At 37.1% G+C, this 12,705-nt stretch overlaps 1 non-coding gene across 1 annotated transcript; it reads left to right on the top strand.

Moving 5' to 3' along the window:
* The first annotated feature begins 11,353 nt into the window (after positions 1 to 11,353).
* Positions 11,354 to 11,424, top strand: Trnaa-agc (transfer RNA alanine (anticodon AGC)). Its single transcript has one exon. It is a non-coding gene; the product is annotated as a tRNA-Ala (tRNA).
* Positions 11,425 to 12,705: the final 1,281 nt, after the last annotated feature.

Below are 12,705 nucleotides of genomic sequence, written 5' to 3'. Positions count from 1 at the left end.
TGCTACCATGCCTGGCTCTATAGCCTTCTTTTTAACTTTATTTTCAGGATCCACTAATCCTGAAGAAACAAGTTAAATAGGAGTAAATTAGACAATGTTAAGCATTAAGATTACGACTGGTGATCTTATGTAGGTCATGGTTATTTGGACAGACTCTTCCATAGCACTAGTAGCAGAGATAAAGTAACATGAAGATACATGTTTCTTGGTATTAAATTACCAACCTGGCACAACAGAGACACTCTGTCTGCTAAAAGAAAATCAATCAATCAATCAATATTTAGTAGCCGTAACAAATAAATAAAAACAATTAGCTGAAGAAATAATATTAACAACATTTCTTTGTTAGCATAAGATATAAGTTCCTGAAACATTTTATTCTGCACGTATATGAACATGTCAAAATGAACCACACTATCATGTCTAACTATAATGACTAATAAAAACAATTAAAAATAAATAAGTTCCTCTTCATTTGGAAGCTTCTGATTGCAGCTATGATATTATCATTTTACTACCTGGTTTTATGGTGTTTCTGCTTGCGTGGCATCTCAAGTTGTATCCTGGAGAAATTGAATGAATTTTTAAATCAATTTGAATTATGGTCAGGGTTATTCTGACTTTGTTTTCAAGGCTTTGAATATGTCTATTGGAGTGGGTTTTTAATATTCTCTACCCTAGTGAAGAGGCTCCATAGGCAAGAAATGCCAAGTAGGATCTAGGTTCTAGCTGAGGCTTCTAAGGAATATGTGTGTAAGGCAGTTCCTGCCTCTGGGCTTCAGACTTTGCATATGTAAAGTAAAATTTTTGTATTAGATAATCTCTAGGTCCCTTTAACTCCTAAACTCTGTGGTTCTGTAATATAGTTGTGAATATTTAATATAAGGGGAGATCCAAGTCTGACTTGCTGAATAAAACACCTATTTATTTCCTAGTCCTTTTAGTAAGCATTTATATGGAAATCTGAAAAATGACTTTTGCTGTTTTTTTGGAGTGTGGGAGATCTGAATTTGAGTAGAGGAAACCAAGCTAAGAAATTTGGCACTGCTTTCTTGTGTACAAATGAACCATGACCTTATTCTTTAATTTTTTTTTTTTCCTTTCAGATCCAACTTAGAAATATCATTTCACTCAAGATAAGGCTCGTGGTTTAGGAGATTCTGGCCCAACTTGCCTCATTCTCAGACTTCTGTCATCTGTTTTCAAAACCCAAAGAGGACTTCTTTGTCCTTTGGTAGTTCCTCACACTTTGCCAGCCCCTGGTCCTTAAGGAAACTTGTCAAGAGCTCAGTGCCTGGGAAGGACAGTCCTATCATCACAATGAGTCAGCACCACAGTCTCAGGGACTCACAGAACTGGATGCCCACTTTGAAACACGAAGAACACACTAATTGAAAGACCTATGTATAATTGAATGATATGGTGAGATCGTCTCAAATTATTTCTCCAACCTCTCTCGTCAGTGGTTGTATTAAGCTGAAGACAAGGGGGAAAAAAATTATTCCTGAATTGTATTTTGGTTTATTTAAAAATTAAGATTAATAAATACTTAAATTTTATGTCTATCCCATTTCAGGAACTGATTGGTGATAACAAAACAATAAAAATATGTCACAGCAAAATGGACATTCAAGATTAGTTTAAAAATGTCTATAATTTCTACATTCTTTTTTGGAGTGACAGTTTCTACACTTCTATAATTCATCTTTTAAAATAAGACCCCTGTTGCTTTTTAATATGCAAACAAACCATCCCTTCACCATTACAAATACTTGATCATTTGTGTGGGCACGTGCACACACACACACACACACACACACAAACAGAATGTTATTGGAGCTCCTTGTACACTCTGGGCCATCTAGGACCTGAATCTTGTTAAAAGTATTTGGGAAAATTAAGGGAAGTCCAGAGAAATAACACCAATAAAGTCAATGATTTCATTTTACAAAAGTCATTGTACAGTACATTGGTATTTTTAGAGGAACTATTATTATGATTAGAGTGTTAGACTCCTAAATTATTATGATTCTTACCTAATTTCCAGCAATCCATAAAAAGCATTTTAAAGAATTTTGTGTTACAACCTGTCACCAAAAATCAACTAGTAGGATTTTATATTGTGAATACACTTACTCCCTGTGAATTAAGTTTTAATTTGTAAGTGTTTCTGTTGTTGTGGGATTTTTACGATTTTAGCGTTTGGTACTAAAAAGGAAGAACATTCTGTTTTTTGGGTTTTTTTTTTTTAGCTTTAATGTTCATTGCTCTAAAATAAAGGGAATATGTTGTATCTTTTTCCTTTGGGTGTTTTGTTATATAGAGAACATTTTTAGGTTGTTGTTTTTAGTACAGACACTATTTTTATTAAGCCATTTGGTACAAGATAAATTACATAACAATAATAGCCTCTTGCTTTTCTCCTAATTTTATTATTTAAAGTCAAGCAAAACTGACACCTTTCTCTCAAGATAAAAAGAAAAAAAAAGTGAGCATAGTTTTGAAGCAGAAATGATTATTTACAGTGTTTTTTCCCTGATAGAATAGCATATATGATGGATCTTATTTCAAAGCTGATTATTCTCAAAGAAAAGCAAAGAGATATTAGAATTTCCAAATAAAATACATTGTTTAAAAAGTATGTTAATGCATTATTCATATGGTTGTCAGTAGTGAGCCAAAAAAAAAAAAAAAAGAAGGGGGGAGGAGGAGAGAGAGAAGCAGTAAAAACAGTAGTATCAGCTCCAAATTTTGAATTTTGTAGTTTGAAAAACCTTGCACATTCCATTTTTTAAGGATTGTAGTGGAAATTTATATAAAAGGCATAGGCAATTTAAATCCATCCCCCTTTCCTGCTTTTCCTTTGTTTGTTTTTTGTTTTAAACTTTCACCATAGTAGGCATCTCTGCAAGGTAGGTTTTAACATATAGTTTCCTAATTTTTTTCCCTCCATTCAGTAAGCAGGATAAGCTTTTAGAGTACCCAGTCACCGTGGTAACTGCCAAAAAAATTCTCCTGAAGTTTGAAGAGGTCAGCTAGCAGGGTCAACAACTCTGCCCTCTCTCTGAGCTGGCCTAGCATGCCCCATCCTGTGGTTGGAGTGTCAGGCTAGATCTGACCCTGGGAGGTGGACCATTCCAGCTCTGATATAAATTTTTTGAGTCAGTTCATGGCCTGGACTCTCCAGGTGGCCTCCAAAATCGATTTTGACCCCCTGACCCTGTCTGACGGAGGCATAGCATCCACCCTAAGTAAGGATTTAGCCAGGAATGACAGCTTTCCACTGAGTGTTATTGGGGACAGTATAAACAGTTTGGAAAGCAAGTGAGGAGGTGTGAGTGCTAGACATCATTAAAAGCACATTAAAAAACAATTCAAGAAATCTTAAAAAAATAGTTCAAAATGTGTATCCACTTGAGAATTCCCATGTGATTTATAGAATTATTAAACCAAAGTTTTTATATGAAGAATGAGTCTGTATCCTTTTATACTTTGTCACAAATATGCAAATAAGATGGGCAGATTTGCAACAAAATAGGTTCAGCAGGGTGTAATAGTACAGAAAAGAGAAGCTATTAAAATACATTGATAGGTGAAGGGTTTCTAGTATTTTATTTTTTAAAAAAATATTTATTTTTTAGTTACAGGTGGACACAATGTCTTTATTTTACTTTTCTTGTGGGGCTGAGGATCGAACCCAGTGCCTCACGCATGCTTGGTGAGCACTCTACCTCTGAGCCACAACTCCAGCCCCTCTAGTATTTTAAATACTAATATTTTGCATGTCTTGAAATGATCAAAATAGGAAAATAAGGAACTCTTACATCCCCCCCCCCTTAAAAAAAAAGAATCTGGAATGAGATAAAGTTGTACTCTCAGTACTTTGCTACTTTGTAAAACAAATAACCAATATACTTCATTTGGATACAAATAACAGAGAAATTATAAATATGGAAATTGACATCATCTACAGCTAAAGAGCAAGAAAAAAATCAATAGTGTCTTTGAATAACTATTATTTTCAACTATGTACTTGAGATATCAAACGCTATTAAAATAAAACTTATGCATATAAATAGTCAATGATTCCTTTTCCTTTTCTTTTTCCCCAGGATTCCATCCTGCAAGTTTTCTTTTTTCCCCCCAAGGAAAGCAGAGTTCTCTTTGAGAGTTCTAGCCGGCAAACTCAATGCGCACATGTGAACATCCAGCAAGACAAAACTGCCACCAGGATAGATTGTGAATATTTCCCTTTCTCCCCAGCATTCCTTCTTCCAGTGGAATTTACTCCAAGTTTCACCCTTTTCCCAGCTCCGTTGAAAATCTCCCCAAAAACACTGCAGTGGCTAAACCAATCGTGCTCTGAAACTGTGGAGATGCCATTTCATCTGGATCCTTTGTGAAAATTAGATTTTAAGTAGGGGTGAATATCCTTTTGGGAGAGGGAACAGGGAGGGTGGCAGGAGAGGGGGAGGGGATTGAGCAGTTGACACACATATACACTCTTTGTGTTGGAAGGCCTCTGTGTCCTGGCTTCTCACTACGTTAAATCCCTATTATAAAATTTATCTTCACAAAGCCTATTATAGTATTCTGAGAACAAATTGGACCATGAATAACTTAGTTGGAAGTGTAGATTATTTTCTACTCAAAGAAAGTTAGAGATGACAACAGCTTAACTAAAAGAATAGTGATTAATCTTAAATAGATGGATTTCAAAGTTTCACTCTTAATAAAGAGTACCTTTGATATTGCCCCTCTTCAGACTTCTATTTCTTTGTATTAAGGATTGTCCTAGCGATTACACTGTCCCCCTAATGCAGCATGGCTAACTGTAGATTATTTTCTTCCCGGTTGTTAATCTGTCAGAGGTGACCACTCTACTTCCTTTCAGTTAAAACAATGGCTCCAAAGTGATACCTTTGCTTGGATGTGAAGTGATAGGAATGATATCTTGCATAAACTATAGTTTAGATAAATTGTTATTTTAAAATTTTAATCTAAGGCTGGAGATATAGCTCAGTTGGTAGGTGCTTGCCTCACATGAACTAGGTCCTGGGTTCAATCCCCAGCACCAAAAATAAATAAATAAATAATAGTGCCCTATAGCTTACAAAATACTTTTACTTCATAGATTTTGTTTGATTTTTAGAAGGATCTTATAAAATAACTAATATTGATGCCTTTTCTTGCACACTGTGATTGACCTAATCAATGCAACAGCTGGGGTGCCAACTTAGACTTCACAGTTTCTGTTTCAAGTGATTAACCCACAGAAATAGGCTTTTAATTATTTTACATTTTATATTAAAGAGCCAAGTTTTGTCAGGAGAGGTAATACACATCTGTAATCCCAGCTACTTATGAAGCTAAGGCTGGAAGACCGCAAGTTTGGGGCCAGGCTGGACAACTTAGTGAGACCCTGTCTTAAAATAAAAAATAAAGAGCTGAGGCTGTAGCTCAGAGGTGGAGCACTTTTGGGTTCAATCTTCATGTCTCAAAATAAAAAACAACAAAGAATTAGCCTTTAAAAGCGGCTTGTGCATACTAACTATGGTAAGTAATTATTTGAGAGTATACCGTTGAGAAAGCTCTAACTTAAGTATTAAAATTGAGGTTTCCCTTGTCCCCTTGCCATCCTCCTTCCCCCCCTCCCCCAATTCTTTCTGTGCTAGGGACTGAACCCAGGGCCTTTCACATGCTTGCCAAGTGCATATACCACTGATCCCTTTGATTTTCATGAACTGGTATCTTTCAACATCTTAGCAAGTATGGATAAACAGAGTTGTATAAAACTGCTTTTCTTTATCTTGTTTTCTTTCTTTTTTTCTTTTTTCTTTCTTTCTTTCTTCCTTTTTTTTTTTTGTGTGTGTGTGTTGTTTGTTTGTTTGTGGTTCTGGGGATTTGACTCAGGGCCTTATACATGTGAAGCAGGCACTCTACCAACTGAATTACATCCCTAGACCTCTCTTGGGTTTTTACATATATATATATATATATATATATATATATATAAAGTTCACAAAATGCTGTAAGAATAATAAATAAAAGGTTTAGTTCATTTATATCAATGTAACCTTTCTGAACATACAGAAATTGAGAATTACAAAAGGATGACATCATCATTTGATTCTCCTTAGTTCTGTTTGTTTGTTTTGTTTTTGGTACTCTACTGGGGATTGAACCCAGTGGCATTCAACCACTGAGCCACTATCCAGCCTTTTTTATTTTGAAACAGGGTCTCATTAAGTTGTTGAAGCTGGCCTTGAACTTGTGATCTTCCTGCCTTATCCCCCAGGAGTTCCTGGGATTATAGGAGTGCACCACCACACTAGGCTCTTAGGTTTTTAATTACATTTGTTTTAAACGTGTAATGTGGGCAGTATGCATGTTAATATGAAAATTCTTATTTTTATTTCTTAAATTACATACAATTGAGTTAGTTATTTCATATGTACTTAAATTAAGGCTTTTCCCCCTATGTGTGCTGGGAACCAGAAAATTCAGTCAAGCTTTCTATCTTTAGGCAAAATAAAAACGTATATAGAAAAAGAAAATAAAAGCAACTACACTGTTTGGATGTTGCAATCAAGAGACTGTATCAGTAATAACATAAACTAAGGTTTTTCTATAAAAATATGACATCACTGAGAGCATTCATTTTGATATGAAGGTAGGTGATCAACCCCCCAAATCCAAACTTCTGGTGTCTCCACTATATGGAACTAGGAAATGCACAAATAAGAATTCTCAGGCTGGGAGTGTAGCTCAGTGGAAGAGGGAATAGAGAAAGACAGGATTCTATCCTCAATGTTGCAAAAAGATTCTCACATTAACAGAAAAGTTTGTGTAGATGCTCTTTGAAAATTTTAAGTTTCTTATTTTATTATTAATCTCATTTCATTTGTTTCATGTGTCTTTAACAGCTGCCCCTGACCAAAACAAGGTCTTCTTTCCTGTCCGTCCGTCTGTCCATTCTCTATCCTTCCTTCCTTCTCTCTTTCCATCCCCTTTCTCACTGCATCTTTCCAATTCTCTCTGCCCTACTTTCCCTCTTTCTTCTCCTTTTTTTTCACTCTCTCATTACCTCTCCTTTGTTCCTCCTCTTGTCCTCCTTTTCTCCTTCCTGTGTTACTCAAAAGATTTTAGAGCCAGGCATGATGGCACACGCCTGCAATCTAGTGACTCAGGAGGCTGAGGCAGGAGGATCACAAGTTCAAGACTCATTCTCAAAAGAAAAAAATCAAAAGGAACTAGAGAGGTAGCTCAGTAGTAAAGCACCCAGTTCCCCCCAGGGACGGGGCGGGGGGAGTTGTTAGGTATTCTTGTTTTAAATCACAGGGCAGGGATGTAGCTCAGGGGTAGAATGCTTGCCTAGCATGCAAAAGCCTCTGGGTTCATCCATAGCACCACAAAAAAGAAAAAGACAAAGTAAATTAATTAATTAAATATAGGGCAGTTAGGGTTACAGGGTTTAATTAATTCAATATATTATGCTGCACTGATATACTGCACAACAAAACCCTCCCTTCAGTTTAAACTTGTAATAAGTTGGAGAATCCTCAAAAAGACTCCCCTCAGCCGCCTTCTCCTTTTTCTTCTTCTTCCCAAAATCTGATCCTGAGGGATCAATTTTCTTTTTCTTTTCTTTTTTTTTTTGGTACTGGGGATTGAACTCAGGGACACTTGGCCGCTGAGCCACATCCCCAGCCCTATTTGTATTTTATTTAGAGACAGGGTCTCACTGAGTTGCTTAGTGCCTCACCATTGCTGAGGCTGACTTTGAACTTGTGATCCTCCTGCCTCAATCTCCTGCCTCAGTCTCCCAAATCACTGGAATTACAGGAATGTACCATATCGCCTGGCAGAGGGATCAGTTTTCAATGTCATAGATTCTGGCAATTTCCTTTTTGATATCTTTTTTTTTTTTTTAAGAGAGAGAGAGAATTTTTAATATTTAGTTTTTAGTTTTCGGCAGACACAACATCTTTGTTTGTATGTGGTGCTGAGGATCGAACCTGGGCCGAACACATGCCAGGCGAGCGCGGTACTGCTTGAGCCACATCCCCAGCCCTCCTTTTTGATATCTTTAAAGTCTAACCAGCTAAGCCATTGGTTAGCCTTTCATGTTGGAAAAGGGAAAGGGGAAAGAGGGAGAGGAGGAGGAAGAAGAAGAGCACTTTTAGGATTTCATCTGAAAAGAAGTTTGTCAAATTGCTACATATAATTTGCAAATAAGTACATCCAAGTGTCATGCTAGCTGGCATTGGAAAGTTAAATAAATAGCAGAGATTTCTCACTTTTCTTTTGTTACCCTTGTTCAGTATACTGTGGTTTCAAAGATCTTGTTCTCTCTCTTCCTCCTCCTCCTCTTTCCTTCTCTTCCTCATCTCCTCCTCTTCCTCCCCACTTCCCTATCTCCTCCTCCATTCCTCCTGAGGCTGTTGTCAATCTGCACAGATTAATAAAACTTGGGCAAATTAGAATTTATTTATTTATTTATTTATTTGGTACCTGTGATTAAACCCAGGGCGCTTTACCACTGAGTTACAGCCCTAGCCCTTTTTATTTTTTGTCCAAGACAATGTCTCACTAAATTGTTAAATTAGCAACTAAATTGCTTAGTTGCTGAGACTGCCTTTGAACTTGTGATTCTCCTGCCTCAGCCTCTCCAGCCACTGGAATTATAGGTGTGCACCACCACACTCAGCTAGAATTTATTTAACAATGGCAAATTTTTCTAAGTGAAGTTCATCCTGCCCCTTTGGTACTGGAGATTGAACCTAGAAGCCCTTGACCACTGAGTTACATCCCCTTTTAATTTTATTTTCAGATAGGGGCTCACTAAGTTGCTTAGAGTCTCTCTAAATTGCTTAGTCTGGCCTCTAAATTGTGATCCTCCTGTTTCAGTCTCCTGAGTCACTGAATTACAGATGTGCACCATTGCACCTGGCTGCTAGTAAAGTTTTAAGCAAGTCATTCAGGCATAAAAATGTTCCATATTCTTCTGAAAGGAAAAGTATATTTCCACGTCTACTTGGAAAATCAAGGCAAAAGGTTAAAAAAAAAAGCCAATTATTTGGGTTTTAGTTTCTGTTATACCTTTTTCTCTACCTCTTGGTATTGTGTTTTTCCCCTCCTCGTGCTGGGGGTTGAGCCCAGGGCCTCACACATGCCAGGCAAGTGCTGTACCACTGAGCCACATTCCTGGTGATATCGTGAATATTTTAGTACCTACAGTTCCCCATTTTGTGATAGTTTGACAATGTTTTTTTTTCAACTTTATACTTGTGGGAAGGCATATTCATACAGCCATTCTGTTTTTCACTTTAATTACAGTGTTTGATAAATTTCATGAGATAGATGAGGACAGCGGCTTATACCCGTAATCCCAGCAGTTTGGGAGACTGAGGCAGGAAGATTATAAGTTCAAGACCAGTCTTGGGAACTTAGTGAGGCCCTAAGCAATTTAGGGAGACCTTATCTCAAAAAATAGAAAGGGGCTACGGATGTGGCTCGGTGTTTAAGTACCCCTGAGTGCAATTCCTGGTACAAAAAAAGAAAAAAAAAGTTATATGAAATATTCAACACCCTATTATGAAACAGATTTTCTGGTAGTTGATTTTGCTCGACTACAGGCCCAGTTGAGTGTTCTAAGCATGTTTAAGGCAGGCTGGGCTAAGCCATGATATTCAGTTAGTTAGGTATGTTAAATGCATTTTTTACTTCATGATATTTTTCAGTTAAAGATTTTATTGCTGTATTCCTAGCAGCTCAAGAGGCTGAGCAGGAAGGTCTTAAGTTCAAAGTCAGCTCAGCAACTTTATGAGGTCCTAAGCAACTTACCAAGACCCTGTCCCAAAAATCAAAAGTAAAAAGGGCTGGGGATATGGCTCGGTGGTTAAGCACCCCTGGGTTCAATTGATTGATTTTACTGGGACACAACCGGATGGTAAGTAAGGAGCACATGATTGCTGATAGATAACATTTGTGGTTATGGGATTTAATTTACCAGCAAAACCTGGACTTGTGCTGTTTATAAGTATTGTTGTCTACTATTCATTGAATAAGCATAATTGATGCCTTCCATAAAACATATAGGGAATTCCTCATTATTCAAAGATGATGAGATCAAGCCCCTGCCATGTGGAATTTTGTACTCTGTTCTAGGAGGAAGAAGGGATTGGATTGCATGGTGTCCCACAGAAAATTATTTAATGGATTTAAAATAAAGTTCTAGGATAGCACAAAATGAGTTTGAATATTATCTATTTTTATAGGTCATTTTATATCTTTACTCATTTAGGATATATCACCATAAGTGTCATGAAAGTAATAAAAACACTTATTTTCAAGAGTTAAAATTCAGTAGTAAGGCATGTTAGACTATCAGTATTTTATTCCGGGATCTAAGTGCCTCTGTGTGCCCCCATATCCTCATTTGTATATTGATTTCTCTTATTTGAGAAATAACATTTTAAATATGAAAATGAAGACTCATGGAAAAGCAATCATTCTTTTTCAAAGTTGTCATGAGTCACTTCTTTTCTGCTGTAGGTTCCCAGAGTCTCCTTAAAGAGTCACAGATAAGCACTTTGACTTACAAATATACTTTTTGTCCCTTACAGGCAAAGGATATAAAGATATGAGAATAAATCTTCAGCCCAAAGACAGAAAAAATCTTTTTTTTTTTACTGTCATTTATTCTGAAGCCCTACATTCATATTTATACACATGAATGAAAAGTTCAGAAATACATTTATATATGTTTAAAGACCACAGAGACATCTTGCAATTAGAAACTAACAGCCAATTGTACAAACACAGGCAGAAATTTTTTTTTTTTTTTGTACAAGGGATTGAACCCATGGTTGCTTAACCACTGAGCCACATCCCCAGCCCTTTTAATTTCTTTCTTTCTTTTTTTTTTTTTTTTTTTTTTTGATACAGGCTCTTGCTGAGTTACTTAAGGCCTCACCAAGTTGCTGAGGCTGATCTCAAACTTGACTCAGCCTTCTGAGTTGCTGGGATCATAGGCACGTGCCACCATGCTCAGCCACGCTTAGGATCTGTGATAAAAATATACTGGAAGGCAAAAAAAAACAGGGAATAAAAGTACATACAACACATTCTGGCAATATCAGAATCATCCTGCAATAATCAACTTAGTAAATGAATACAAATGTTTTTGGTGATGTTCAGGAAACGAATGTATTTTTATAAGTGTCAATCTTCTTAATATGAAACTGGGAGGAGTGGCCTGTAATTCCAGCTACTTAAGATGCTGAGGTAGAAGAATCACAAATTAGAGGCTTGCCTGTGCACCTTAGGGAGACTCCCACTCAAAGGAATAGGGGTGTAGCTCAGTGGTAGAGCACTTGCCTAGCATGTAGGAGGCCCTGAGTTCAATCCCCAGCACCACCAAGAGAAAAGAAATCGTAAAATGAAATTTTAAGTCAAATGCCAACTAAATCCCAGGCCTAAAGATTGGAGATTCTGCCCCACATATACTTACAGGGAAAATGGGTTGAAAGAGGTAACTGAACACCAAATTGGAGTGAAATATGAGGTAAATAATGAGGAAGGATCCAAGGGCTTGGAATGGTAAAATAACACCCATTTTTGTCTGTGGTTGTTTAATCAAGTTGGGAAAAGCCTGCTGATTGTCCAGAATCATATACCTAATTTCAATTGAGCTCAGTTGGACTGCCTAGCCCCAAATTATAGCTCTGTCCTATCAGAAGTCTCACATAGAGGCTCCTTTCAATCAGAAGACAAAATTTTTGAGTACTCTCAGGGAGCAAGATGTTATCTGGGTTCTACGCGGAGAGTGTATTGATGAGAAGGAAAATGGGCCACACCTCCTGTCCTCAAAGATGCTAACAATGACAAATTCCCCCCCCACCCCCAGTATAGGAGATTAAATCTTCTACCTCTCAGCTACATCCCAGTCCTTTCTTTATAAATTTATTTTGAGACAAGGTCTGGCTAAATTGCTCAGGTTTTCCAGGAATTTGGCAATCCCTGTGCCTCAGCCTTCTGAAGAGCTGGGATCGCAGGTGGGCACCGTTGCACTGGCAATAATTGAAACATTTAAGGCTCCACCCAAAGCAGATTATTGACATAGGCCTCAGTACCCACTTAAGGACAATGTGTTTGTAAAGCTTTTCCTTTGTCATTACTACAGTTGTACATCATCTGTCCCAGTACCGTAATTCTAAATTCCACTGTGGCATGTCCAACAATACAGAGGTTTATAGAAACAGAAGCGAAAGCAATGCACAAAATAAGAGTGTCTGTTGTCACTGCCTCAAAGTGGGTATCTTTCCAGATCTCAGATAAGATGAATATATGAATGGAAAGATTGACAGGTGGATAAATGGATAGATTATAGATACGCAGTAAAGGGCATAGACTCTGGATCTAGACCACTTGAGTTCCAACTCAGTGACTTTTTGTATAAGCTTAGTTTTCTCATATCTGGAAGTGGGGCTGACGACAGTATGACTCTGTTGGGCTATTCTAAGGATTAAGTGAGTTTATAAGTGGTAACTGAATTAAGTGAGTTTATAAGTGGTAACTTTTGACCATGGCTAAGAATTATTAATTGTTATATAAATACATGCAGGAACTTTTTTTTAAGACAAATAGTATTTTACTATATGTACTTTCTCACTTCACAGCATTTCAGGGAGAATGTAGTGA

This window comes from Marmota flaviventris, chromosome 8 (assembly GCF_047511675.1).
Source record: "Marmota flaviventris isolate mMarFla1 chromosome 8, mMarFla1.hap1, whole genome shotgun sequence".
Taxonomy (NCBI): domain Eukaryota; kingdom Metazoa; phylum Chordata; class Mammalia; order Rodentia; family Sciuridae; genus Marmota; species Marmota flaviventris.
The sequence above is the reverse complement of the archived record's forward strand: the minus strand, read 5'-3'. Positions and strand labels throughout refer to the sequence as shown.